General features: G+C 35.0%; 1 long non-coding RNA gene across 2 annotated transcripts; it reads left to right on the forward strand.

The window, feature by feature from the left end:
* The first annotated feature begins 4,575 nt into the window (after positions 1-4,575).
* LOC110881660 lies at positions 4,576-7,391 on the forward strand. 2 transcript variants are annotated; one of them, XR_002559840.2, is made up of 4 exons: positions 4,576-4,703; positions 5,970-6,039; positions 6,831-6,986; positions 7,141-7,391. It is a non-coding gene; the product is annotated as an uncharacterized LOC110881660 (long non-coding RNA). The 2 variants fall into 2 exon arrangements; XR_002559841.2 differs by having other exon boundaries at positions 4,595-4,703; positions 5,973-6,039.
* Positions 7,392-27,946: the final 20,555 nt, after the last annotated feature.

A 27,946-nucleotide genomic window follows, 5' to 3' on the forward strand; every position in this document is an offset into this window, starting at 1 on the left:
TAACTATGGATTTTATTACCAAGTTACCAAAAACCAGGAAAGGAAACGACACAATATGGGTCATAGTCGATAGGCTGACTAAATCAGCTCATTTTCTACCCATCAAGGAGACGTACAGCTCCGATATGTTAGCCCAACTTTATGTTGATAAGATTGTAGCCTTACACGGCATACCTGTGTCTATTATCTCCGACAGGGATACTAGGTACACGTCACATTTCTGGAAGAGTTTCCAGCAATCTTTGGGTACGCGTTTGAACTTCAGTACGGCTTACCATCCACAGACGGACGGTCAAAGTGAGCGTACTATCCAGACATTAGAAGACATGCTTCGTGCATGTGCGATCGATTTAGGTGGTAACTGGGATAAGAATCTACCCCTAATCGAATTCTCCTACAATAATAGCTACCATACCAGCATAAAGGCTGCGCCTTTCGAGGCATTATACGGTAGGAAATGTAGATCGCCTGTTTGTTGGGCGGAAGTAGGAGAGGTCCAATTATCGGGACCAAAGATAGTTTTCCAGACAACAGACAAGATTGTCCAGATACGGGAACGTCTCAAGGCTGCCCGTGATAGGCAGAAAAGCTACGCTGATCCGAAGCCTAAGGACCTTCACTTTGATATAGGTGAAAAGGTGTTGCTTAAAGTGTCGCCCTGGAAAGGGGTGATGCGTTTCGGCAAGAAGGGCAAGCTGAGTCCGAGGTACATAGGACCTTTTGAGGTCATTGAACGTGTCGGGTCAGTTGCCTATAAGTTGAACTTGCCTGAAGAGCTCAATGGAATTCACAATGTGTTCCACATCTGCAATCTCAAAAAGTGCTTCGCCGATGAATCATTGGTGATTCCACACACAGATGTGCATATAGATGAGAGCTTAAAGTTTGTAGAAAAACCCTTGTCGATTGAAGATCGACAGGTGAAGAAGCTTCGAAGAAAGCACGTACCGATTGTAAAGGTCAAATGGGATGCTCGTAGAGGTCCCGAATATACGTGGGAAGTCGAAGCCATAATGAAAGAAAAGTACCCCTATTTATTTGAGTAAATCTCGGGTCGAGATTTATTTTAAGGGGGTGAGGATGTAACACCTCGAATTTTTGTGTCCAATGATGTGTTAACACGTGTCATTTGATTACACGTGGCATTGATATTAAATAAAGGACTAATATTGACAAACCTTGAATGTATGTAAATTCGAGGGTTATAATTGTCAAACAAGGGTAAAAATACTGTATAGTAACCCTAAGTGATGCTTATACCTTCAAACGAATAAATCTTAAATCGTACGGAAGCGAAACGCGGAAGAAAGTGAGAGATTACAAGCTATAGGGGTTAACTGTGTCAACATGTTTAATTATACCTCTGAGTGACCCTTTAACGCTCCCGAGGCTTTGTAACAGTATTATACGCTCACTAGAATATATTGTATAAATTCCGCGAAGTTCCGTTTTAAAACGAGAAAGTTATGATCGAATTCGTATGAGAAGGGTTAAAAGCGTCAACAATGAAAGTTAAGGCTTTCTGAATAATTAATAAACTAACCGGGGACTTAACAACGCGGGTAATTAATACGAGGTCCTTAGTTGTAATTAACCAAGGGCCAAACCGCAAAGTTACCCCTTCAAACCCGAAATGACAGGTTAATAATTACGAAAGATTTCGTTATTAATTACCAGGATTTCGTAATGATTATAAAAGATTTTAAAAACCTGAAAATCAAGCCTCTCGCGACCCGCGTTGTGTTTTGGGTTAAGTGGAGGCGGGCCGCGAGCCACCTAATATACGCGCCTGAAGTTTGAATCTCAGGCGACCTGCGTACAAATGCATGGAAACTCCCATGCGGGCCGCGTGGGACGCCCAGATGCAGAAAACTTTGTTTTTCTTGCCTTTTGAGCTAGTGAACGATCAAACATGCAATAAGAGAGGCATGGGCGCCCCCTACTCGACCCATAGCTCTATGGGACACCTGCCCATCATCCATGATCAGTTGTAGGTGTTGTGTAATGATCTTGAGTGCCTTGTTTCACTATAAATAGCCATCCTTGGTTCATAACTTTCATCACAACTCAAAACACTCATCTGATCATTCTAAGAGCTTTCAAGTGTTCTCCTCTATTCTTGAGTCTTGCCTTAAGCTTCTGTAAGTTATCTAAACCATTGTGGTCTTGTATTTCCATAGATTTGGCTCATAAACCCAACCGTCGTAACTAACGGTTGTCATAGAGATAATTCACAAATGGTCCAGTGAATTGTCGGATCAAAAGTAGTTATGAGTTGGCATTTATGTGGGTAATAGATCTCTAAAAGGGTTCCCTCTGATCACCAATCTAACTATGTCGAATGTCGAGTCAAACGTGCACCTAAAAAGTCAACAGAAAGTCATTTTTGCCATTTTGTACATAATCTATAATGTATATGCTATGGAACCTGTTTTGATGATCATAAAACATGATATTAAATATATAAACTTGTTTACGCTCGTTTGAATCGACCATTTGCTATATTGACCCGGTTCGGAGCCGAATGTCGCAAAAGTTTGACTTTTGCTTTGACTTCAGTTCTGACCCGTTTTAATAAGGTATAGATATGCCTTAGGACTCTCTTAGGACCAGGTTACATGATGGTATAGACCTCTGTGATCGGTTCATGATTTGTCCGAGTCTTTTACGCATTTCCGTTAATCGCCTAAAAGTTGACCGTAACGGCCTTTTAAAAATAAAACGAGTATTTCGGACACGTGAACGGACCATAACCTTGCTTACTAAATTATAAGCATGTCCTTAAAGTTTCACGTCAATCCAAGGTCTAGAATGAGAGTTATGCTAAATAGCGCAATTAAAGTAAACTTTTGTAATAAACGGCGCAATTAGCATAACGCCCATCTAAACCAAGATTTCGTCACCAAAACTTTTACCCACTGTTATAAATTAATATTTTTGGAATTTTAAAGATTTTTAATAATTTTTACCTTGCTCATAACCTGCGGTTATGGCTACGGTTCGGTAAATACCGAATATGCCCTTTTCGGCCAAAACTTGAGTTCTACAAGGTCTTTTGACCCGATTCCAGTTGCTACTGATTTTAAATGATAAATAAAGTATTTTAGACTTTATAAACTGCTCGGGAAACTCAGATTTCCTGTAGAACTCGAAAAGCTCTTTAAAAGTCTTTAAAATGACCGAAAGACCCCTTCGGGGCGATATGTTAACTAAAACTCGTTACGGGCATCACGGAAGGTATCCTACTGATACCACAACCTCTTTAAGGCATATTGACTTAGGAAATAAGCGTAGGACTCTCATGGTTAACCGTTTCGCCTATTGCGCGCACGGTTCGGCTTATGGAACTAGTTTTCATAAATTAGCCGATACGAGTCAAATTATATTATTTGAACCCCAAAATCCAGAGTGTGAACCTTAAATCCATATAAAACGAGTCTCTGAACTTGTTGGGTCATAGTCACACTCCGTTCTCGGTTTTCGCCTTTTCGTGCGATTAAACCGTATTCACATTTCGGAACCGACCGGTCTAGGCTACGGCCAATATAAGACCCGTTAGGATTCTAAGAGGTTAATTAAAACCTTCGTTCCAGATTAGGAGCCCCAGTAAAAGCTATCGGTGATTTAATCAAATTAAGGAATATACTTGCAAAGGTAAATACTTTTAACTTATTTCCCCTATATGGGCTTGGGATACGGTATAATATTTACCGCTTGATTGAGCATCATATCTTCCATCGCTTAGGTGGTTAATTATTATGATCGGCTCATTTAAACAGTTTTTTTTCTTAAAAGCCTTTGGGGGGTTAATGTCCGTTGTCCCGGATATCCTTGGCATCATTTTACGAAATGGCCACGACCTCGACATCCCGGTGTAGGCGTACACCCGGTATATATTGTCGACACTTAATTAAAAGACGTAGCCGTTGGTTTCTATACTACGGTTTTACGCAATGTGGTGTGTCTATTAATCTTTAACCCGGCACGATCCGGGCTACTGAACGCATAAGAGAACATGTAATACGTTCACAAGATTTTAATAATTTTCCCAAGTTATAAAAGAGTTTGTGCCTTGTGCATTCAAATCAATTTTAATAAACATTTTCAAATGTGTCAGTTGAATGTATTTACCAGTGTAAACTGACGTATTTTTCCCCAAAAGATTAAGTGCAGGTACTATACGAAATGGGCTGGTAATAGCTTCCTAGGCATCACGAATAGTCTCGCAAACTCGATGCCTTATCTGAATGAACAATATTTTATTATTATTTTGATCCACTGTGGATACATTCGACTTCTGTAATACATTTGATATTACAACCAGAGGTTGAAGTATATATTTATCTTTAAAGCTTCCGCTGTGCATTTATATAATTGTGTGGTTTGACTATATTGTTGCCAACTACGTCACGGTAATCCCCCACCGGGCCCACCAGTGATACACGTGGAAATCGGGGTGTGACAGTTAGTAAGGGAAATAACAAACTTAAACACACTTTGATAGACAAGGGGGCTAATGTGTAAATGTGTAATGGAATAAAAATAAAAAAAAAGAAACCAGTGTTTGGTTTCTTACGATCGTACAGGGAGAAGGCAAGGTGAAACCCTAGTTTCACCAACTTCATCAAATTCAGTAGGAATCTCAATGAAAATCGGATGCATGAACCTCAATTTGCAAACATCTAACCTTGTTCAGTAAAGTGGTAAGTCGAATTCTTTGATTTGGTGAATTTTAGGAAAAGGGTTTTTCATCTAATCATGAAATTATGCAAATATGAGTGTGATTTGAAGTTATGAATGCAAGATATGATAGGAATCATGTTTGATTTTAGCATTTTGATTGAGTTATAGCAAAAACCCATTGGGTGAGAAGTTAACAATTCTATCATAGTTATTTCATGTTGATGATACTTAGAAACTCCATTGTTGATTAATATGCATGTTAGGGTTTCTTGTTTGATTGAACAAGCTATGACTATAACCTGAATTTTATGACTTTATGTTGATGTTAGTAAGTTGTAATTACTTCCTTGATGATTAACTATGGTTGTACTTGATCTATGAAGATTAGGGTTCTTGATTTAAATTGGGGATTTTGGAAATTGGATCGTTTTGGAATGATTGTTTGCAAATTTGTAATGTTTTACCATCCATTGATATATAATAAATGTGTTTGATGTTCCTATCCCTTTATAAGAGTTCAACATAAGTTTTAACCATGAAAGAGGGCTGCGTTTTATGGTTTGGGTCGAAGTTAGGAGCACCATAAGCATGATTTTCGCAGCTTTTTAATCAGATTTTGGGCAGAATTCGAAAAATCATATAAAATCAACCGAGTTATGGTTGGAAAGCCCTAGGAGTAAATTTTCTAAATATGTTTAGAATGAGAGGAAATAAGAATGATAGATATACGAAAACTGCAGTACAAAACAGCTTAGCAGATTGGTTTAAAGCTGAATTATTAGTTGATTTATGAATCAGTTCTGTCTCTTCTGAAAATCATAGAAAATTCCACTTGGGGTGATATTTGTTGGGTTGAAAAGATATAAGAATGTTTTACATATCATATTTGAATATGTCAAACCAACTAAAACTGTACAAGGGTCTAATAGGCCGAATACAACAGTTGCGCAGAATAGTGGTGCACTAAAATAAAGTTTTTGTAAAACTAAATAAAAAGGATGTTAGAACACATTAGAACTAAACATAAATGGTTAGTTTTAGTTGTTTATGTGTATCTAACTTAGTATATTAGAAGTGTTTAAAGTACTTGCTTCAAGAGCATTGCAAGCACTTGCACTAAGGGGGTGAAAACGGGTCAAATGAGTAGGGTTGACCTAATTAAAAGACTAATGGTGAAAATCGTCAAGAACACATATAACGAGTTGGATAAATAATACTTACGTATTAAAAAGGGGGTGAATGGTCGTTATGTGTTCTAATGATTTGCAAGTTGACTTGTTGTTTAGCAGGTATGACATAGATGGGAAACAACGGGTCACAAGGATAGCATGGAAGACAACACCTCTATGGAAAAAGGTGAGTAACGCTTTACTCATGTAGCATGTTTTATTAATTATATAAATACCTTTGTGAAAATATTTATATGGTGTGCGGTAAGAATTGTAGAGGAGAGTTAATCTTAGTACGAGGTTGTGTGATAATGGTAATTGTTGTCGGTGATATAAATATCCGAGTTTATTAGTATGATTAAATCATAAACAAGGTGATGGAAGAAAGATGCAGATACTGGGAGTAATGGGCAGTGTAGACTTACCACAAGATCGTTTATTGAGTATTAAGTATAAGGTATGTGATCTTTATATATATTTAGTTTGTCTAATATACGAAGTAAAGGAATTGGAACTAATAGGGATAAGATTATTGGAAACAGGGTTGGTGGATTAAACCAAGGGGTGGTAAGTATCGAGTATGGGATTTTTGTAATATTAAAAGGGATTTAATCGTGATTTATGAATTGACTAGTACGGAAGGAATTGTTTATAAGTAGTCTATTATCGGATGGTCATATGCATGACTAGGGAGGTGTGTTAATTAAGTTGAAGTGAATAGGATGGTATGTAGGTATGAATAATTGGTGTCATGGTGAGTTTAAATCGTATAAACTAGTATGCATGATGTGTATGGAAAATACATATATATATATATACATATGCATGTTCATAGTTATGAGAAAGGCGTACATTATGTGATAGTTAAATAGATGTATATAAACGGTTGGCACCCTTTTTACAAAGATGTAGTACTTGAACATGTTGAGATTACGGGTTTGCTAACCAAGTTATTATTGAGTATGTTTGAAAGTGCAGGTTATGTATGTCGGACTTTCGAAGTGTTGATATAGAAATAAAACGATTGAATGATGGAAGGTTAATTGGGTGGAAGTAACTTATGCGGTTAGAATACGCTATGGACGTTTTAGTTTATACAATATTTTATGCTTGGTCGTCATCATCTACTAACGGGTGAGTCGCATGAAAATATATGTCATACCCATTTAATTGGGTAATCGAATGCGTAAGAAAAATGAAAGTACATACTCGAATAGAATTAAAATAATGGTTTTATAAGCAGATAAGTATATTGACTAACTTTTTAAAGCTTTGTTGTTGAATGTAGGTAAATCCTCAATTTAGGCGACTTGGAGAATCGGAGCGAGCGCTGTTCATGTTATGTCATACCAAACGCTTCCGCTAGCTTGTCCAAATGTTTTTGGTCCAAAACTTTTTGTAATGGTTTTTAGTAGTATTTTGTTGAACGAATTGTAGAATTGTATCTAGTTTGATTATGATTAAAACAGGGGTATGCCCGTTTTACGGACGGGTCATGCCCAAATTTTGTTAAAATTAATGCATATGTTATTGATATCATCGTTTTAAATTGCGAAAAGTTGGACACTCTTAAGAAATTTTTATTCTTCTAGTGTCCTTTAGTCGTCTTTTATTAGACGCAAACGCGGACGTTACACGTTCGAACCTCCCCGTTTTCCTCATTTGACATGTGAGCGTCATATTAGTTTTTTCTTTATTTTTCTCGGTTTTTTATAGATTTTTTCAAAACTGAACTATTTATTTTATTTTTATTTTAAAAAAATATTGATGTTGATGCACTTTGTGTGTCCGTCACTGTGCGAATAAGCTAGATAGAGCGTGTGTTGAATATTGTATAGATTAGATACGAATACGCGACCCAGGTACGAGCGGGACGGGGTTTGTAGCGTCACTTCGTACGAAGTGGACACTTCGTATGAAGAGAACACACCTTGTCACGGCCCTTGGCCCCGGTTTGACCCGGTTCAGAGCCGTGAGACAGGAATTCCCGTGGTATTAAATTTAAGCGACAGCAGAAGTCTTTTAAAATAGGATCTTTTAATATTAAAACTGTCCGTTACATAATCTAGGGATAAAACCCTGTAATTTACAATAAGGTGAGTTCACTAGGAAATCTTTATTTTACAAAACATGTTTCTTTTTATTGATTTATACTGAGCCACTTCTTTAAGCTTGTAGTGCTTCATGGCACTTTTCTTTGCTCATAACAGATCACCTGAAACATGTTTGAAAAAGGTTTTGTCAGCGGGGAAATACTGAGTGAATCATTCATTTTTACTGAAAACGACACATTTGTTATAATTCCCAGTATTAAGAGAGATTACAATGTTTCTATGTCAAACAACTACCCACAGTATTTGTCACTCGACTCTTTTCGGTGACTCTGGTCATATCACTGTTGGGTCCGTTCACCCACAAGTGACGTACATCCCTATTTAGGTCCGTTCACCTAACAGGGTATCATGATTTAGGCTCACCCACCTAATCTGATAAAACAGTAGTAATGTGCACAATACCCCACATACCGGCTGTAATTGAAGAATACATAAAATTAATCACTGTATTTATAACTTTGGAAAATAAATTGGAGTATTTGTAAAACAGTTGATAAAAAGAGAACGACTCACATTGCAGATTTAACGAGCAGAGTATAAGCCTACTGATTAGCCTTGTTTAACCTAATTTAAATAACAATGCATACAAACTGGGTTAGTAACTAATACAGCATTTACGACAATTCACGAGATTAAACCCTCACAACGATTGACAAAGTGCAATACTTAAATATCCAGCGGATTCACAACGAATGACAGAGTATAGCCCGAGTTAGGGCAGCACTCAAACATCCTGTCGAAATCACGATGAATAACAAAGTATAAACCCAATTTGAGCAGAACTCAAACAATCGTTGGATAGTTACAATCGATCGGACGTTGAATCGTAATAGCGATCGAGTTATTACCCTGTTTTGTGGAGCGATTCGTGAATTGTGTGTGTTTTAGAATTGTTTCTACGATATCTCAGTGTGTATAACGAATTTCTTCGTCGTTTTAGTGCCAGAAATCAAGTCCCAATGTCTACTATTTATACACAAAATTTGACCCCCCTCGCGTGACGCGAGGGGTACCCCTTGGGGATTCGCGTGACGCGAAGGGTCACCTATTTCCATAGGGTAGCTACGTGTGTGTGTAGGCTTGCTGAGTTGACGAAATCGTAAAATTCAAAACAGACAGCAAGTTATTTAGATAATCGTAACTAGGGTTTTACCCCCCCCTGAGGTTTAAGGCCCTGATCCTGATTCTGATTGTTCTGAAAATTTTAGGGTTTATGCAGAATTACTTGGGTTTCTCAATTAGGGTTTCCTTAATAGACAATTAACATACTAAGTATTAATTTTAGTGAGAGTTGTTACATCCTCCCCACCTTAAGAAAAATCTCGTCCTCGAGATTTACTGGAATAGATGAGGGTATTTCCGCTTCATTTCTGATTCCAGCTCCCAAGTGTAGTATGGTCCTCTTTTTGAATCCCACTTGACTTTGACTAGCACTAGTCGTTTGTATTTGAGAAACTTGACTTTTCTATCTTCTATCTGTAGTGGTTTCTCTACAAATTTTAACTTTTCATTTACCTCTATATCTTGAAGAGGTACTACCAGGGATTCGTCAGATAGACATTTCTTGAGATTGGATACATGAAATACATCATGTACTCCAGCTAGTTCTTCTGGTAGTTGTAAACGATAAGCAACTGGTCCTATTCGTTGCATTACTGGAAATGGTCCTACGTATCTTGGACTCAGCTTTCCTTTCTTACCGAATCGTACTACTCCTTTCCAAGGAGAGACTTTCAAAAGTACTTTGTCTCCGACTTGAAACTTTAATGGCTTGCGGCGATTGTCTGCATAGCTTTTCTGGCGATCTCTAGCAGTCTTCAGTCTTTCTTTGATTTGAGTTATCTTGTCTGTGGTCTCTTGTACAATTTCTGGACCTGATAATTGACTTTCTCCTATTTCTGCCCAACAAACTGGAGTTCTGCACTTTCGTCCATACAGTGCTTCGAATGGGGCAGCTTTGATGCTTGAATGATAACTATTGTTATAGGAGAATTCAATTAAGGGTAAGTGGTTATCCCAATTTCCACCAAAATCAATTACACATGCTCGGAGCATGTCTTCCAAGGTTTGTATCATCCTTTCACTTTGTCCGTCTGTTTGAGGATGATATGCAGTACTTAAATTTAGTCGGGTTCCCATTGCTTCCTGGAAACTAGTCCAGAAATGGGAAGTGAAACGACTATCCCTATCCGATACAATGGAGAGTGGGACTCCATGTAAGGATACTATTTCATCTACGTACAATTTAGCTAATCTTTCCATGCGAAAGGTTTCCTTCATTGGTAGAAAATGAGCTGATTTGGTTAATCGGTCCACAATTACCCAAATCGCATCATTACCTTTTCTGGTTTTGGGCAACTTAGTAACAAAATCCATAGTTATTAGTTCCCATTTTCAAACAGGCATTTCCAATTGTTGGAGTAACCCTGAAGGTTTCTGGTGTTCTGCCTTAACTTGTGAACAAGTAAGACACTTAGATACATAACTAGCTATATCCTTTTTCATTCCTATCCACCAGAAATTATTCCTTAAGTCTTGGTACATCTTATTGTTACCTGGGTGCATGGTATACCTAGATTTATGAGCTTCTTCTAAAATCTTATTTCTTAATTCTCCCTGCTTAGGTACCCAAATTCGTTTCTTGTGGTATCTCCAAATTCCATCATTTCCTTGCTCTAGTTCTTTTATGTAACCTTTCATTCCTTCAGCATCGTCCTCGATTGCTGTTTCCTGAACTTTCTTCAATTGTTCCATTAAATCTACTTGTAGATTTAATCTAAGAGCACGGACTCGCTTTTGCTTTTCATGATATTTACGACTTAAGGCATCTGCAACTACGTTCGCCTTTTCTTCGTGATATTGGATATCACAGTCGTAATCGCTTAGGATTTCCATCCATCTTCTTTGCCTCATGTTTAATTCTTTTTGCCCAAATATGTACCTTAGACTTTTATGATCTGTATAAACAGTAAATCTACTTCTATACAGATAATGTCTCCAAATCTTAAGGGCAAAAATTATGGCTCATAACTCCAAGTCATGAGTCGTATAATTTTCCTCGTGTTTCTTCAATTGCCTGGAGGCATACGCAATTACCTTCTTGCGTTGCATCAGTACACATCCAAATCCTAATTTTGAAGCATCACAATATATTTCAAAATTTTCTGTTCCTTCTGGCAAGGCTAAAATTGGAGCATTTGTCAATCTTTGCTTTAAGATTTTAAAAGCTTCTTCTTGTCTAGGTCCCCCATTCAAACTTAACTGCTTTACAGGTTAGCTTAGTCAAAGGTACAGCTATCTTAGAAAAATCCTTAATAAATCGTCTATAGTATCCAGCTAATCCTAGAAAACTTCTAATTTCCATAGCCGTTTGCGGGACCTTCCATTTGGTAATTGCCTCAATTTTAGCAGGATCTACGTGAATACCTTCGTAATTCACCATGTGTCCTAAGAATTGCACTTCTCGTAGCCAGAATTCACACTTCGAGAATTTGGCGTAAAGTTTTTCTTTTCTTAACAAAGTTAAGAGTGCATGTAGGTGCTTACAATGTTCCTCCTGACTTTTGGAATAAATAAGTATATCGTCGATGAAAATGATTACAAATTTATCCAAATACAGTTTACAGATTCTGTTCATCATGTCCATAAATGCTGCTGGAGCATTTGTTAATCCGAAGGGCATGACTGTAAACTCGTAGTGACCATACCTAGTTCTGAAAGCAGTTTTAGGTATGTCATCTTCTTGTACCTTCAATTGATGGTATCCGGAGCGCAAGTCTATCTTAGAAAATACCTAGCGCCTTGGAGTTGATCAAAAAGGTCATCAATCCTAGGTAATGGGTATCGATTCTTAATTGTAACCTTATTTAGTTCCCTATAATCGATACACATCCTCATCGATCCATCTTTCTTTTTCACAAACAACACTGGTGCTCCCCAAGGGGATGAACTAGGTTGTATAAATCCTTTGCTTTGTAATTCATCTAGCTGCTTTTTCAGTTCTAACATTTCGGTGGGTGCTAATCGATAAGGTGCCTTGGCTATTGGTGTAGTACCAGGAATTAGATGAATTCTAAACTCTACTTCTCTATCGGGTGGTAACCCAGGTAATTCTTCTGGAAAAACATCTGGGTATTCTGAAACTACAGGGATGTCCTGAAGTTCCTTACTTTTAGTGTTAATGATTACGGAAATCATATACACTACTTCTTGTTTTCTTGAATAACTAGCCAACTTCATTACTGAAATGAATTTCAGTGGCTTTCGAGGTCTATCTCCTGTAATTAAAATTACCTCTCCTGTGGGGGTACGAATTTCTACGGAATTCTTATCACACAGGATTCGAGCATGGTTGGCTACCAACCAATCCATTCCTAACGAATCCGTCTAATTTCATAGGTAACAGGTTGGCAGAGAACTTATGACCTAAAAGTTCTATCTTTCCTTCTTGCAAAACCTTATTTATGTTAACAAAATTCCCATCTGCCGTTTCGACTGTAAAAATCTGCCTAAGGGTAGTTAATGGTAAATTAAGAGCTTGGCAGAATGAAGTATTGATAAAACTTTGGTTTGCACCAGAGTCAAATAATACTTTGGCGAACACGTCATGAACTAAGAACGTACCTGCTATCACATCTGGGATGAGTTCTGCTTCCTGGGTGGTCAGCTGGAATGCTCGTGCATTCTTCTTGGTATTTCCTTCTGCAGGTTTAGCCCTGTTGTCTGCTGGTTTAACCAGTTTAGGGCATTCTGTCTTGAAATGTCCGGTTTCTCCGCAGTTGAAACAGACTGTTGTCTTCTTTCTGCAATTTTCTTCGTGGTGTCCTATAGCTTTGCAAAAATTGCAGGTCACATTGCACCTTCCAAAGTGTTTCTTTCTACAATTTCTGCAAAAAGGAGGATTTGAGGATTGCCCTGTTCCTCTTTTATTTGTATTACCCATACGAAATCCTTGGGTAATCTTTTGAGCCAAATCCTTCTTTCGATCTTCCTCTCTTGTGCGCACCAGTTCATCAGCTAGGGTATTAGCTAATTCCACAGCATCGTCTATAGTGCGAGGTCGCAGCCTTAACGATGTTACGGATTTCACTAATTAGTCCCCAAATATAGCGAGAAATGAGTACCGATTCTGGCGAAGCCAGTGTTGGTACCACTCTAGCATATTCAAAGAATGTCGAAGTATAACTGCGACAATCTACACCCGTCATACGATGATTTAGGAACTTATTTGCCATTTGTTCTTTTTCATACTCAGGACAATATTTTCTTTCTACAAGATTCTTAAACTCTTCCCAGTTCATAGCATAGGCCATCCTTCTTCCTTTTGCTTGTAATACTATGTTCCACCATTCTAGCGCCCCTTCTTTTAACAAATTTGACGCATAGATGACCTGATCTTCTTCGGCACATTTACTTATTGCAATTACTGCTTCGGTTTTCTCTAGCCAACGCAGTGTTGCAGTTGCCCCTTCATTACCTGCAAATTCTGTTGGTTTACAGGCAAGGAATTCTTTGTAAGTGCAACCAGGAGTTGCAGCTTTCATTTTCTTAGTGAGTGGGGCCTGTCGTGGATTATTATCGTCATGATTGCCGCTTCCATTTATGTTGTTACTGTCGTTATCTTCCGGAGTACGTTTACTAGGAATGATTTGTTGAGGTTCAGCAGGTTTCTGAGCAGCTGCCATAATTGCTGGAATAGCATTAGCTGTCCCTTGAGCAACAATATTCTCGATATCTTGCCTAGTCATATACTGATTTTCCTGATTTTGCTCAGATTGGTTTACTTCATTAACTGGTTCATTATTAGCGTTTTCCATCTGTTTGTTATTGTAAGTGTAAATTATTAGTATCCAATAATTGATAGTTAAATGTAACAAGACAATTACATATAAGCACATAACACATATACCCAAAATTATCGATTTCTCGACTTTCAACTTTATAGATTATATATGCATCCATACACACTGTTTATCTTACATTGTTTTATTCCAATTTTACAGTGTTATATGTTTGTTACTACTTATTATTATACAACCACAACTTCCTAACCCACTCTTTCTTTGTCAACTGGTATTTCAATAGCGACGCTCCTTTTCGTCGTATTTCTAGGAGATTTGTTCCCCCCATTTCCCGGATCCTATTCCCTGTACCTATTAGTTCTTCACCAAACTGACAAAGTTCGGCTAAGTTTTCGTTGCTCATTGGAGGATTGGGGATAGGTTCTGGATCAAATTGAGGAAGGAAGGTATAAGGACTATTGATTATGTTTTGAAATTGCCAGTCGTTCGTCCACCACTCTTCCATTTCGCCTAAAGGTCGAGTGTGGATTAGAGGGTCTGGAATAGTTGGTTCTAGATTTACTGGAAGTTGAATTTCGGCCGGATAAAGGAAAAGATTATTGTTAATAGGGCTAATGACATCACAATTTGCCAGTAGACGGTCTATTTCTTCCTGAAATGTGATTTCTTCAGTTTGTTTAGAACTCTCTCCTATTTCTATTCCCTTTCGCCTAAAATTTTCTCTGATTTCTATCTCTGCTGGCTTAGAACTCTCTCCGGTCTCGATTCCCTTTCCTTTGTCCATAGGGTTTTCTACTTTTGGGAGTTTCCTAGTGGCTGGCCTTCTCCTGCGTACTTTCCTCCATCCTACATATCTTCTTCTTTTCTTAAGCTTAGCTTTTTCCGGTGGTGGAGCTTGAAATTCCAGGGGTTCCTCCACATCAGCAAAATAACCAGTAAAGTCGTGAGAGACTTCGATTGGTACTGGGTATAGATTGAGATTCTGAAATGCTTCAGATAGCTCACTCATGCTGTTTAGCATATATGCAAAATGCACAAAAATGCTAAGTTAAAATCTTATAAGGAAATTTAAACAAACATTTAGTTTTATTGCATATCGAAAGACTAATTTTACAAAGGATAACGGAAAATTTAAAACACACTAGGATTTATTTATTTATGGAGTAATGATTTTCTACTAGATCAGGCTTATTGGTAGTTTAGAAGTTTGCATTCTCTGCTACAGTAGCTAACATATAAAGATCTGCCCATTTTTCATCTAATTTGTCTTCCCAAGGTGGATTATTGCCTATTTCCTGGATTTCTGGATTAAACCTCACTTTCTTAAATTGGGGTTTCTGACTTTTCCTAATAATTGAATTTCTTTTCTCTGGGGTAAGAGGATTCTCATATTGTGCTTTACGGACAAAAATCCCTTCTTCCAGATCTGCTGGGTATTTTGAGGAAGAGGTTCCTTTCTCTTTAGGTGCAGTATCTAATTTGTGGTAGATGGTAGAAAGCATTTGTTTACCCATACTGTAACAATTAATCAGTTAATAAAACACATATTCACAGAATGGCAATTAGAAATTCTTAGGTATTCCTTAATAGGCTTAAATCAGTGATGAGCTTAAAACAGTGGCTCTGATACCACCTTTTCCTGTCACGGCCCTAGGCCCCGGTTAGACCCGGTCCAGAGCCGTGAGACAGGAATTCCCGTGGTATTAAATTTAAGCGACAGCGGAAGTCTTTTAAAATAGGATCTTTTAATATTAAAACTGACCGTTACATAATCTAGGGATAAAACCTTGTAATTTACAATAAGGTGAGTTCACTGGGAAATCTTTATTTTACAAAACATGTTTCTTTTTATTGATTTATACTGAGCCACTTCTTTAAGCTTGTAGTGCTTCACGGCACTTTTCTTTGCTTATAACAGATCACCTGAAACATGTTTGAAAAAGGTTTTGTCAGCGGGGAAATACTGAGTGAATCATTCATTTTTACTGAAAACGACACATTTGTTATAATTCCCAGTATTAAGAGAGATTACAATGTTTCTATGTCAACCAACTACCCACAGTATTTGTCACTCAACTCTTTTCGGTGACTCTGGTCATATCACTGTTGGGTCCGTTCACCCACAAGTGACGTACATCCCTATTTAGGTCCGTTCACCTAACAAGGTATCATGATTTAGGCTTGCCCACCTAATCTGATAAAACAGTAGTAATGTGCACAATACCCCACATACCGACTGTAATTGAAGACTACATAAATTTAATCACTGTATTTATAACTTTGGAAAATAAATTGGAGTATTTGTAAAACAGTTGATAAAAAGAGAACGACTCACATTGCAGATTTAACGAGCAGAGTATAAGCCTACTGATTAGCCTTGTTTAACCTAATTTAAATAACAATGCACACAAACTGGGTTAGTAACTAATATAGCATTTACGACAATTCACGAGATTAAACCCTCACAACGATTGACAAAGTGCAATACCTAAATATCCAGCGGATTCACACCGAATGACAGAGTATAGCCCGAGTTAGGGTAGCACTCAAACATCCTGTCGAAATCACGATGAATAACAAAGTATAAACCCAATTTGAGCAGCATTCAAACAATCGTTGGATAGTTACAATCGATCGGACGTTGAATCGTAATAGCGATCGAGTTATTACCTTGTTTTGTGGAGCGATTCGTGAATTGTGTGTGTTTTAGAATTGTTTCTACGATATCTCAGTGTGTATAACGAATTTCTTTGTCGTTTTAGTGCCAAAAATCAAGTCTCAATGTCTACTATTTATACACAAAATTTGACCACCCTCGCGTGACGCGAGGGGTACCCCTTGGGGCTTCGCGTGACGCGAAGGGTCACCTATTTCCATAGGGTAGCTACGTGTGTGTGTAGGCTTGCTGAATTGACGAAATCGAAAAATTCAAAATAGACAGCAAGTTATTTAGATAATCGTAACTAGGGTTTTACCCCCCCCCCCTGAGTTTTAGGGGCCCTGATCCTGATTCTGATTGTTCTGAAAATTTTAGGGTTTATGCAGAATTACTTGGGTTTCTCAATTAGGGTTTCCTTAATAGACAATTAACATACTAAGTATTAATTTTAGTGAGAGTTGTTACACACCTCGTACAAAGTGATGTCACTTCGTCCAAAGTCAATATGCTCAACTCGTACGAGGTGTCACTGTTGTCTATAAACAGTGGTCATGTGTTCATTGTAATGTAAGTTTTTGGTTCTCCCGGAGGGGAAACGCTTACGAAATTTCTCCAGGATTTCTCCAGCTTGACAAGATGTATACTCTTTCGGTATGAATGAACATAAGCTTCCACTGATTCTGTTTCTCATTCTTTCTTAATAACATTCTACAGAATCGGTTATATTTTCGCAAACTTCCGTCTAGAACCGCCGGATCACGGACCTTCAATTGGTATCAGAGCTACGGTTATCACCTACGCTCATGAACTTTGGACATTTATGGACTTAGGTGGGTTTTAGACGTAGAATATCAAATAAACGTACAGTCCACGGACAAAGAGTGAAATTGAACTTATAGGATTGTTAGAAAATCATTTTCGACCAGATCTGTGGAGGAATCATCTCGAAATTCACAGAAATAAAGATTTTGGATCGAAAAAATGAAATCAGGCTTGTTTGTACGAGGTGTACACCTCGCACGAGCACCTCGTACGAGGTAACACCCTCATCGTACGAAGTGAGACATGCCTAAAAAAAGGCATGGAAAAATTTTGTTGACCGTATTGACGAAACGAGTGTCCAGAAAAAATTTGGTGAGAGAATTTTTTTTGAGATTTTAATGACCGGTACGAGATGTTTGGGGACACCGTTTGGAGCTTCAGATAATAGATTTGATAATACGATCGCAAAATGTTGAAGACAACGGGGTAATCACTGATTCATATGAAGAATGAAGATCATTTGGTATAGTGATTATCAATGGGCCTAAACGTTAAATCTGCATTTGATGAAAACTGATTTTCCAGATTTGAGGGGGAATTTCAGTGAGAAATTTGGTACGGTCAGAATTTGCAGAAATGAGGGGGAATAAAAATTTCACATATGTATGAAGATTCCGACATTTTTCATGCAACTGTATTCGGGTGGTTGCCGACTACAGATTATCTGAAGATACAAAGTGTTTTGGATTCTTCTTTACGAGATCAAAGTGTAGTCTGAGTTCATTAGTGATGAGATCAAGTTGATGTCTACTTTTCGTAAAAGTGGGGTGGCATAACTGAGTGTTGGAGGAGTTGTTTATCGAATTCTAAGGTCATGGTCGCGGATTGACGCTAGAGTCTTCGTATGTTTGCGGATGCACACACGACTGCTTATCTTTAACTCTTCAAGGCAAATGAACTGTTTTCCGGACTAACCGCCAGGAAATGAGGATGTTTGTAATTTCACTTGCGCCGGGGTGTACGAGGAATCATGACTAAAGAAGATGATATGATGGATCTTTTAGACAAAGAAGTGTACTAGTTGCTCAAGAAATAGACTATACATTTGAGATCATTGGGAAAGACGAAGATTACATTATTTGTTTTGTACGAAGAAGAGAAGATTACTGTGTATTGACATATAGTTTCCGATGAAGATTTGCTGATTGAGAAGATTACCGATTTGCTAATTAAATTTTAAGGAGTATGCTTAAATGTGATTACGGAAATTGGGATTTCAGATTTTCGCGGGTATTCATTGATTTGAAGTTTACTAGTGTGGTAATTCGAAGTTTCTATCAATTGCCGGTTGGGTTTTGAAGATTAGAGGATCGTGTATACGAGGAGTGCGCTAAACCGAACACGGATGTGGCTATCGATGAAACGGAGAAGCTGCATTGATTAGCTTTAAGTTGGTGTTTATTCGAGAAAATTTGTCAGTTAAGCAAATCAGAGGAGGTCGGAAATTGTGCAAAACAAAGACCTGAAGATTAATTTCTGGAGAGAATTATTTCAAGGGGAATTGGTGCTTAATGATGATAATGCAAACCCGAATAATCAATTAAGGGGGAATTTGTTGACGCGTTCTACGACATCGACAGATACCTTGATTGAAGTTGCTGAATATTCAAACATGGCTCTGAGTTTTCAAAATCAAGATCAAGCTTTGAGAGTGTCGTCCAAGGGGGAAATCGTTGATGCACTTTGTTGTCCGTCACTGTGCGAATAGGCTAGATAGAACGTGTGTTGAATATTGTATAGATTAGATACGAACACGTGACCCAAGTACAAGCGGGACGGGGTTTGTATTGTCACTACGTATGAAGAGAACACACCTCGTACGACGTGATGTCACTGTGTATGAAGTCAATATGCTCAACTCGTACGAGGTGTCACTGTTGTCTATAAATAGTGTTGTGTGTTCATTGTAATGTAAGTTTTTTGTGCTCCCGGAGGGGAGACGCTAGCGAAATTTCTCCAGGATTTCGCCAGCTGTATGAATGAACATAAGCTTCCGCTGATTCTGTTTCTACTCCTTTCTTAATAACATTCTACCGAATTGGTTATATTTTCCAAAACTTCCGTCTAGAACCGCCAGATCACGGACCTTTAATTAATATTAATATATGTATATGTAATATAACTGCGTATAAACTAAATCTAAATATATTTTATAGCTTAAGCCTTATGGAACTTATTAAATTAAATTAAACAATCTTTAAAGTTTATTAAAAATTAATAACAAATTCTAGAGTGTGTTATTTAAAAGTAAAACAAACTTGGACTCACATGTTCATAAATTAAAACCCTCTTCTTCCTCTTTCATGTACCTGAAAGAATAAAAAATAAAAACAACAAAGCCACACAATACACAAACATACACTACAAACATGTACACATAAAAAAAACAATTACCCACCCCAACTCCTCAAGAATCGTTGTGGCCACACTGTTTTCTGGTGTAAAAGTTTACCCTGTTTTCCGATGGTGGTGTTCTTAGGTGTTCTTACCGGGGGCCGACCTACCACATGCCCTTCCGGGCTCTCACTCCGTGTATCCTTATGTCATTTTATAAAACCATGCATTATGTTAGGCCGGGGTCTTTACACACACATAGTATGTTTGGGTAAAAGCTTATTATGTGTTGGTACGTATTTGTGTTTACTTACACATAAATTAAGTGTCATGATGTGTAGACTCGCAACTTTAGATATAAATTATTACCCACACATCAGTTATGTGTAGTTAGATAACATGCTATACCTATACATATATGTGTGGTTAAAACTATTCTATATGTGTGGTTAAAACTAATTTATATGTGTGGTTAGAAGTATAATTTGTTTAGATGCAAGACGACGTGGCAGCGGATGTGAAGGTGAGGTGGTAACTGACTTGGTGAATGACACGGCAGGTGACGTGGCGGATGGTGTGCCATGTGACACGGACTATAGTGATGACGTGTCAAGAATATGTGTGAGTAAAGTAATATTATGTGTAGGTAAAGTTGTAGATGTGTAGCCATTAATTTTAATATGTATAGAAAGAATTATAGATGTGTTGGTAAAAATACATTTATATTCATGACATATGTAGGTAATAATAAAACACATGCAAACAAATACAACAACAATATAAAAACATAAGTAACCAAATTATAATTCTTAATTGAAAATAGTAAAACGTATCGTTAAAATCCCTAAATGAAAGTACTAGTAGAAATTGGAATACTTAAACTTACAAAACTAAAAGTATTCATAAGTCAGTAACAAGTTTATAGAAAATACTAAAACTACTTCACTTATCAATATTTTTAGCACACTCTGATGTATCACTTTGAGATTGTTCTAATGCGTCTATCAGAGGGGGCATGATATTATTTGCAATAAGTGTTTGTTCTATAATTGCACATTTATATTTCATTATTTCAAGTGCATCCACTAGTTCATCATCAGTAGGATGCTTTGATTTATGAGTGGTAACCATGGTGTTACTAGCAATAACAGGATCACGTCCCCACCAATACAAACGAACAGAGCTTCGTCCAAGTACATTCTCAATAATCGACTTATCGCTCATTGATTCCACAGAATGTTGGTTTTTATACTTCATCGTCTCATCCTTTTAGCAAAAAAACTACAATAAATTAACTATTTACCAAATAATAAGCTTTTAGCGGTATAAATAAGAAATTAACTTACATATATTACAGCTGCACTAGTAGATATCCAACCTTTTTCAGTGTCTCAATGTGTAAGACACCAAGTGATAGCGTATTGTACTCTTCAAACCATTTCTATTGTCCACTTTTTTCTTTTAACGTGCCTTAACCTTCTTTTGTGTAGTTTCCTTCAATGACATACCTTAGAACCTCTATAATTTAACACTCGATAAATTAATAACCTCGATAAAATTAATAATTTGTCTGGTCCCAATGTGGGACCAGTACAAAATTGGACGCAATCGATAAAATAATAAGATAATAATTTTTTTGAAATCCCAATGTAAGGGTAGTTGCACGGTACCCCTGACCGCGGAAGGGATCTCCCTTCCCAGTTCACCACCCGACAAGGATCCCTGGCGGCAAATACCCATAGCCATCAAAGAGGGGTAAGAAACATGTTTCGAACCCGAGACCTCGAGTGTCCTCGGTCCGGCTTTAAAGCGGGTGTCGGTGGCCACCAAAGTGGCACTAATGGGAATTGAACTTAGGTCTCCATTGGAGAACCCAAGTCACTCCACCACTAGGCCACTTGTAAATATATTGGTCCAAGCAAAACAATAAATTAATAATTACTAAATATTCCAAAGTTCTAGAATTGTCTATTAAAAAATGAATCTATAGTCACTTTTTTTTTTTTTTTTGAACTTCAAATCGATATTCAGTTCATCTTTAAATATCCCCATTGCACTTAAGAGTTGAGGCACTGTATTCTCATATTGCAACAACAAGTTGTGAAGAGTTGTTGCCGCTTACAATGCTTCTTTCCGAGTGACCAGTTCCAAAGATACTGATTCATCATCAACCTCATCATCAACCGGAATTTGAACGGTATCCGCCATAATTTCTTCAATGCTTTGAGAGTTGCTCACGAATATAAGCCAACCCTTTAAATTAATAATTTATTAATTTATCGATATAATAATATCCGCTAAATTAATAAAATATTATGGTCCCAACATTATTAATTTACAGAGATTTTACTGTATAACCAAATAAACATACAATATTAGACCAAATTCAGTAATGTTTAATAATATAAATAGTTCAAATATTGTTAAAATGTTACTGGGCATTTATTTCTCACACAACATATCACAAAGATATTCAAAGTCATTTTTCTAACATTAGACGCGGGTGTTATCTTCACCCTTTTTTTTTTTTTTGGATCTTTTGATCCTCCAATCTCTTTAAAGTAATCATGTAAGAACAATTTTTAATTTTAAAACTTCTATAAAATCAATTATATAATTTTTTAAACTATTTTACTATATAAAATTTAACCAAAACATTAACCTGACTTTAAAAATTATTTCACACAAATAATTTAATTAGTTAAACTATATCTGTTAAACTATTATTTTTAGATAATTCTTTTTCTTAGAATTTATATATAATAATTCCTTAAAACAAATAACTTGTTTTAATCATTTTTAAAATAGAAAACATATATCAATTTTATATAAAAATATTATTTTAATCAAATCTAATCTAATCTAATCTAACTATATAATAAAAGAAACCATGTTTGGGACACTTGTCATTATATTAGGTCATGTACTCAATCGATAATTATCATTTAGTTTAATATCTTCTAATTAATTATAGATTATCCTACGAAATATTATTTAGTTTAATCTCTTCTACCTAATTATAGATAATTATTATTTATATCTATACAAATAATAATTAAAATAAAAAGATATTAAGGTAGTGTTTGGTATGAAGGAATGGAAGGTGGAATGGAATGGATCATTATGATGGAATGAAAAGAAACATGTTTGGTTATCATGTGGTAATGGAATGGAGCATTCCAAAGGAATGTAACTCCTTCCAAATATAATAATTTTCATTCCTTGGTATGTATGTGTTTTTTTTTCCATTCCTTCAAGGAATGGAAAGAAATATGTTATTATTATTATTATTATTATTATTACTATTATTATTATTATTATTATTATTAGTATATTTATACTTATACTTTTATTTATATTTATATTTATTAATATTCATACTAATATTAATATATATAAAAATCTATAACATTAATATATTATTATTATTATATATATACTTATACTTTTACTTGTGTTTATATTTATATTTATTAATATTCATACTAATATTAATATATAAAAATCTATAACATTAATATATTATTATTATTATTATTATTGAGGCAATTATATTTTTGTCGTTTTTAATACAGTTGTGTTTCGTTACTTCATCTTTTTTTGTTTATCAAATTGTACAAAGTAATGATTCATTATATTCACATATGAGTAACCAAACATCACAATGGAATGGAATGATCCATTTCATTCCGTTGTCCATTCCATTAACTCGTCCATTCCATTCTCTCATCTATTCCATTACCCCATACCAAACAGACCCTAATGGTAGCAATTATAACTAGAACATAATAATACAAGTAACAATGCTAATAATGATATTAATAAAAAAACAATATTTTTGTGATATGTATATTAATAGTTATAATTAAAAAAAATATAATATTTACTTATAACAACATCTATCTACTATAATAAAAGAAATCAACTTTGGGACACGTGTCATCATATTAAGCCATTTCTTATGGATAATTATTATTTTATTTTAATCTCTTTTAATTATTTATACATAATCCTCCTGCTAAATATTATTTAGTTTAATTATTACTTTTATATTTATCTATTTACTTCAAATTTAAACTTAGTTATCTAATTTGATATTAGAGTAAATTACGATTTTGGCCCCTGTGGTTATATCACTTTTACCCTTTTAGCCCAAAAAGTAATCTTTTAACATCTGAGCCCTCAACGTCTATTTTTCTAACCCTTTTGGACCCCAACGTCTTTTTTTCTAACCATTTTGGCCCCTAAAAGTGAATGGATGGGGTTAGTGTTAGGGGCCAAAAAGGTTAGAAAAAAACATTTTGGGGCTCAGATGTTAAAAGATTCATTTTTTGGCTAAAAGTGTAAAAGCGATATAACCACATGGGCCAAAATCGTAATTTACTCTTGATATTAACTATATATTTGAACGTTTTGTTTAGTTTGGTATCAAACAGATTTTACGAAACTTAAAATAAAATTAACTAATATTATTTATCATTTCTACATTTACAAGTTTTAAATAAAAGGTTAAATTTAAAATATAATTCTAAAATTTACATTTACAAGTTTTAAATAAAAGGTTAAATTTAAAATGTAATTCTAAAATTTAAATTGTTAATTTAAGATATTTTTAAATAAAACAAATTATTTATCACGAAAACCAAACTTTGTATTAATATATGAAATATTTTTATTTTCATTACTAAAAAAATTATATATTTTTATTATTTAGTATAGAAAATTACATTTATTCAACCTGTGTAATAAATGAGGTTTTTAAAGATGTATTATTTTATTATTTGGTAAACAATATTACATTATTCAACCCGAGTAATACACGTGGTTTTAAAGATATAACTTTCTTATTTGGTATATAAAATTAAATTTATTCAACCCGTACAATATGGTTCTTATAGATATAACTTTTTATTATTTAATATATAAAATTATATTTATTCAACCCGTGTAATAAAAGAGGTTTTTAAACACATATTGTTTTATTATTTAGTATATAAAATTCATTTATTCGACCCGTGTACTACACGGGGTTATAACCTAGTTTAAATATAAATACAAATTAAAGAAACACCAATAATATATAATCGATTACAAATATAAATATACTTTAGTCTCAAAATTTTTCTCCTGAACCATGAAACTTTACGAGCATATAAGTGATGATAATGTATCTGCCATTTACATGTGCTTAATCTTTTTTAGAAATTTTAAAAGCTAAACATTAATTACTATATGTGTTTTATTATATATTTACTTTTAGTCATTTAGATTTTAAAATCTTGATATCAGATTATCAAAACTTCCTAAAAGAATGATGATAAATGTGGATTAAGTTATTCCATTTATATCTTAAATCAAACAGATTATATGTTTATTTAAAAATAAAATTCGGATAAAGAGGAGTTTGATAAATCAAATTGGGATAGATAGGAAAATACATGATTTTAAAGATATAATATTTTTATTATTTAATATATAAAATTACATTTATTCAACCTGTGTGATACACGGGGTTATAACCTAGTAGTTTTATAAAGTGTTAAACGATTATTTAAAAAACCTAATTTATCAAAATTTAAATTAATAAAACTTATTTTAACTAACAATTTTTTATGAATTGTAACATTTATTCATGAAACCTATTTAAATTAGATAACTTTATGATACTTAATCATTATTTGTTAAACTTGATTTTATCTAATTAATTTTGGATAAATTAATTTTCTTGAGATCCTTAAAATAGTTATAATTTGTAATTATTTAATTATTTGCTTTTAACCTAATCGAATAATTATTTAATTATTCGGTTAATAATACTTAGAAATTGTTTAAAAACAAATATCCAATCACTTGTATCTTTATCCAACACATTTAACCTTTTTATAATTAATTTGTAAATTAATTATGTCATATATCATTTTCACAATTTGTAATATATACATTAAATATAAAATTCTTTATTTTAAGTGAATAATTACACAATAATCCTTTAATCAAAAACCTTAGTTACTCCCAAATTAAATATGAAATCCCAGGTTGCCTGTAGTCCTAAAATACCCTAGTCTTAAATGTAAGTCCAACATCTATTGAACATTATTATTTGAACTATTTAGGATAATCCCTTGGAATTCTCCCAACAACAACTTATCAAAGTATTTGGGGTGAAACATGTATCTATTCGCTAAACTACAACTATATGAACTATCACAATTCAAATCTATGTCCTTGCTTGTTATCCTTAAGCATCTTGTCTTAAACTTGCTTAGCGAACTAACAATTGAACTAGTACAATCATTAACTTTAAACAAGCCAATTGTAGTAGATGATAACGCTATAGGTCTAATAAACTCATCTTGTTCACAATAGGGATGATTGAATCAGAAACTAAGTACCGTAGGTTAACTCGTAAAGTTGAACCTATTGTAGTATAATATCATATCATATCGTATCATATAGTGTAGTATAGGTCTTGTATAGGCATATATATATGTGTAGTATCGTCTCGTTTCGTATAGGCCTATAGGAGTAGTATCGTATAGTATCGTACCATATGGTGTACTATAACTCTTGTAAAGCTCCCGTATAGGCTTATAGGTCTCGTATAAGCCTATGGATATAGTATCGTATAGGTCCCATATAGCATTATATGTGTAGTTTAGGTCCTGTATAGTCCGATACGAAACATATATGAAAGTTATACTACACTACATGATACAATACTACATCCATAGGCCCATACGAGGCCTATACAAGACATACACGAGAATTATACTACACTATATGATACGATACTACATCTATAAGCCCATACGAAACTTATATTATACGAAACGATATTTAACAATGTTTTTTTATTTATTTTTTAAATACTTATTATTGAACTTTGTTAAAACGATAAATAATGTATAAAAATGTTTCTTAAAAAACACTCTTTATATACGTCGCGTATAGGCCTGTACGATGCGTATATAAAGGGGCAAAAAAACATTTTACCCCTGGTTTGGGCTGCGTATAACCCTAAACCAGGGGTAAAAATGTCTTTTTTACTAAACTTGCCCCATGTATAGCCGTTTATGGTCATTAATCGATGAACCTTTGATTAGTGATTAGCCGCTGACTAATTAAAGACTAGTTGGGATTTTTACAACCATGATTGTAGTATTCTTCAAGAGATGTTAACCACAAACTGGTGACATTAAGATGAAAATGTATTTATGTGCCAAGAACATTTATTCCGATTACAACAAGTTTATATATATATATAAGGGAACATTTAAAAACCATAAATGTGGGAACAGGTAAAATCAAAAGAGTTGTCAACCGTACGTATATAAAAGTTCATCTTCTACAATTACATATCATGACGTCACTCTCCATTGGATGAAAATATTTCAAGTGAATCATGGTAGTACAATTTCATATGAGAGGCATTGGATGAAAATATTTCAAGGCAATCATGGTAGTACAATTATTAATAGAGTTAATTACACAAATGGGTCCTGTGGTTTACACTTTGTTTCGCCTTAGGGTACTAACTTTTTTTTTAACATGTTAAGGTTACGTGGTTTACGTTTTGTAACACACTAAGGTCCTAAGCCATAACGGCTGTTAAATCAAACGGTACTCACCCTCACGTGCACTTCACGTGAGGGTATTTTCGTCCAACTCTTTTATTTAAAACCCCTGAAACATGAAACCCCTGCACCCTTATTATTATTTGATCAAACAAAAAACCCCTGCACCCGTCGATTGGAATTCCCCCTTATTCTTCTAGGGTTCATAAGCGATTCTCATTTTCTCATTACGATGATTATCAGCTGGCATCTCAGACAAGAAGACGATGACTATCAAGTGGATATATATCGTAAGTTGTGCTCTGTTTTTTAATCGATCATCATCTGGTTAAAAATGAATGATTGTGTTAAATTTAGCTGCTTTGTTGTGTTTTAGGTATCTATGAAGAACTTTTTTGTTTAAAAGTGCATCATGGAGGATGGTTTACAGACTTTCCAGGTAGGATATACAAGAATGGTCAGATTGCTTATGTAGACTTGGTCAACAAGGAAAAATTCTGTGTTGCTGATGTTCATGAAATTGCTAAAGAACTAGGTTATGAAGGAATGAATCTGCATTATCATTTTCTGACACCAGGTGAGGATTTAGATTTGGGGTTAAGACCTTTAAGCAACCATCATAATGCACTATCTTTGATAAGGCACTTGCCTACTAATAGTGTGTACAGAGAAATAGAAATTTACATTGAAGCAGGTGACAGTAATGTAGAAGTTAGCTCAAAGACTGACAATTTAGGTGTTGTAGGCTCAGTTAATGACGTGGGTAGTGTTGAGGGTAATGTTGAAGTTT

Source organism: Helianthus annuus, chromosome 10 (assembly GCF_002127325.2).
Source record: "Helianthus annuus cultivar XRQ/B chromosome 10, HanXRQr2.0-SUNRISE, whole genome shotgun sequence".
NCBI classification, from domain to species: Eukaryota; Viridiplantae; Streptophyta; class Magnoliopsida; order Asterales; family Asteraceae; genus Helianthus; species Helianthus annuus.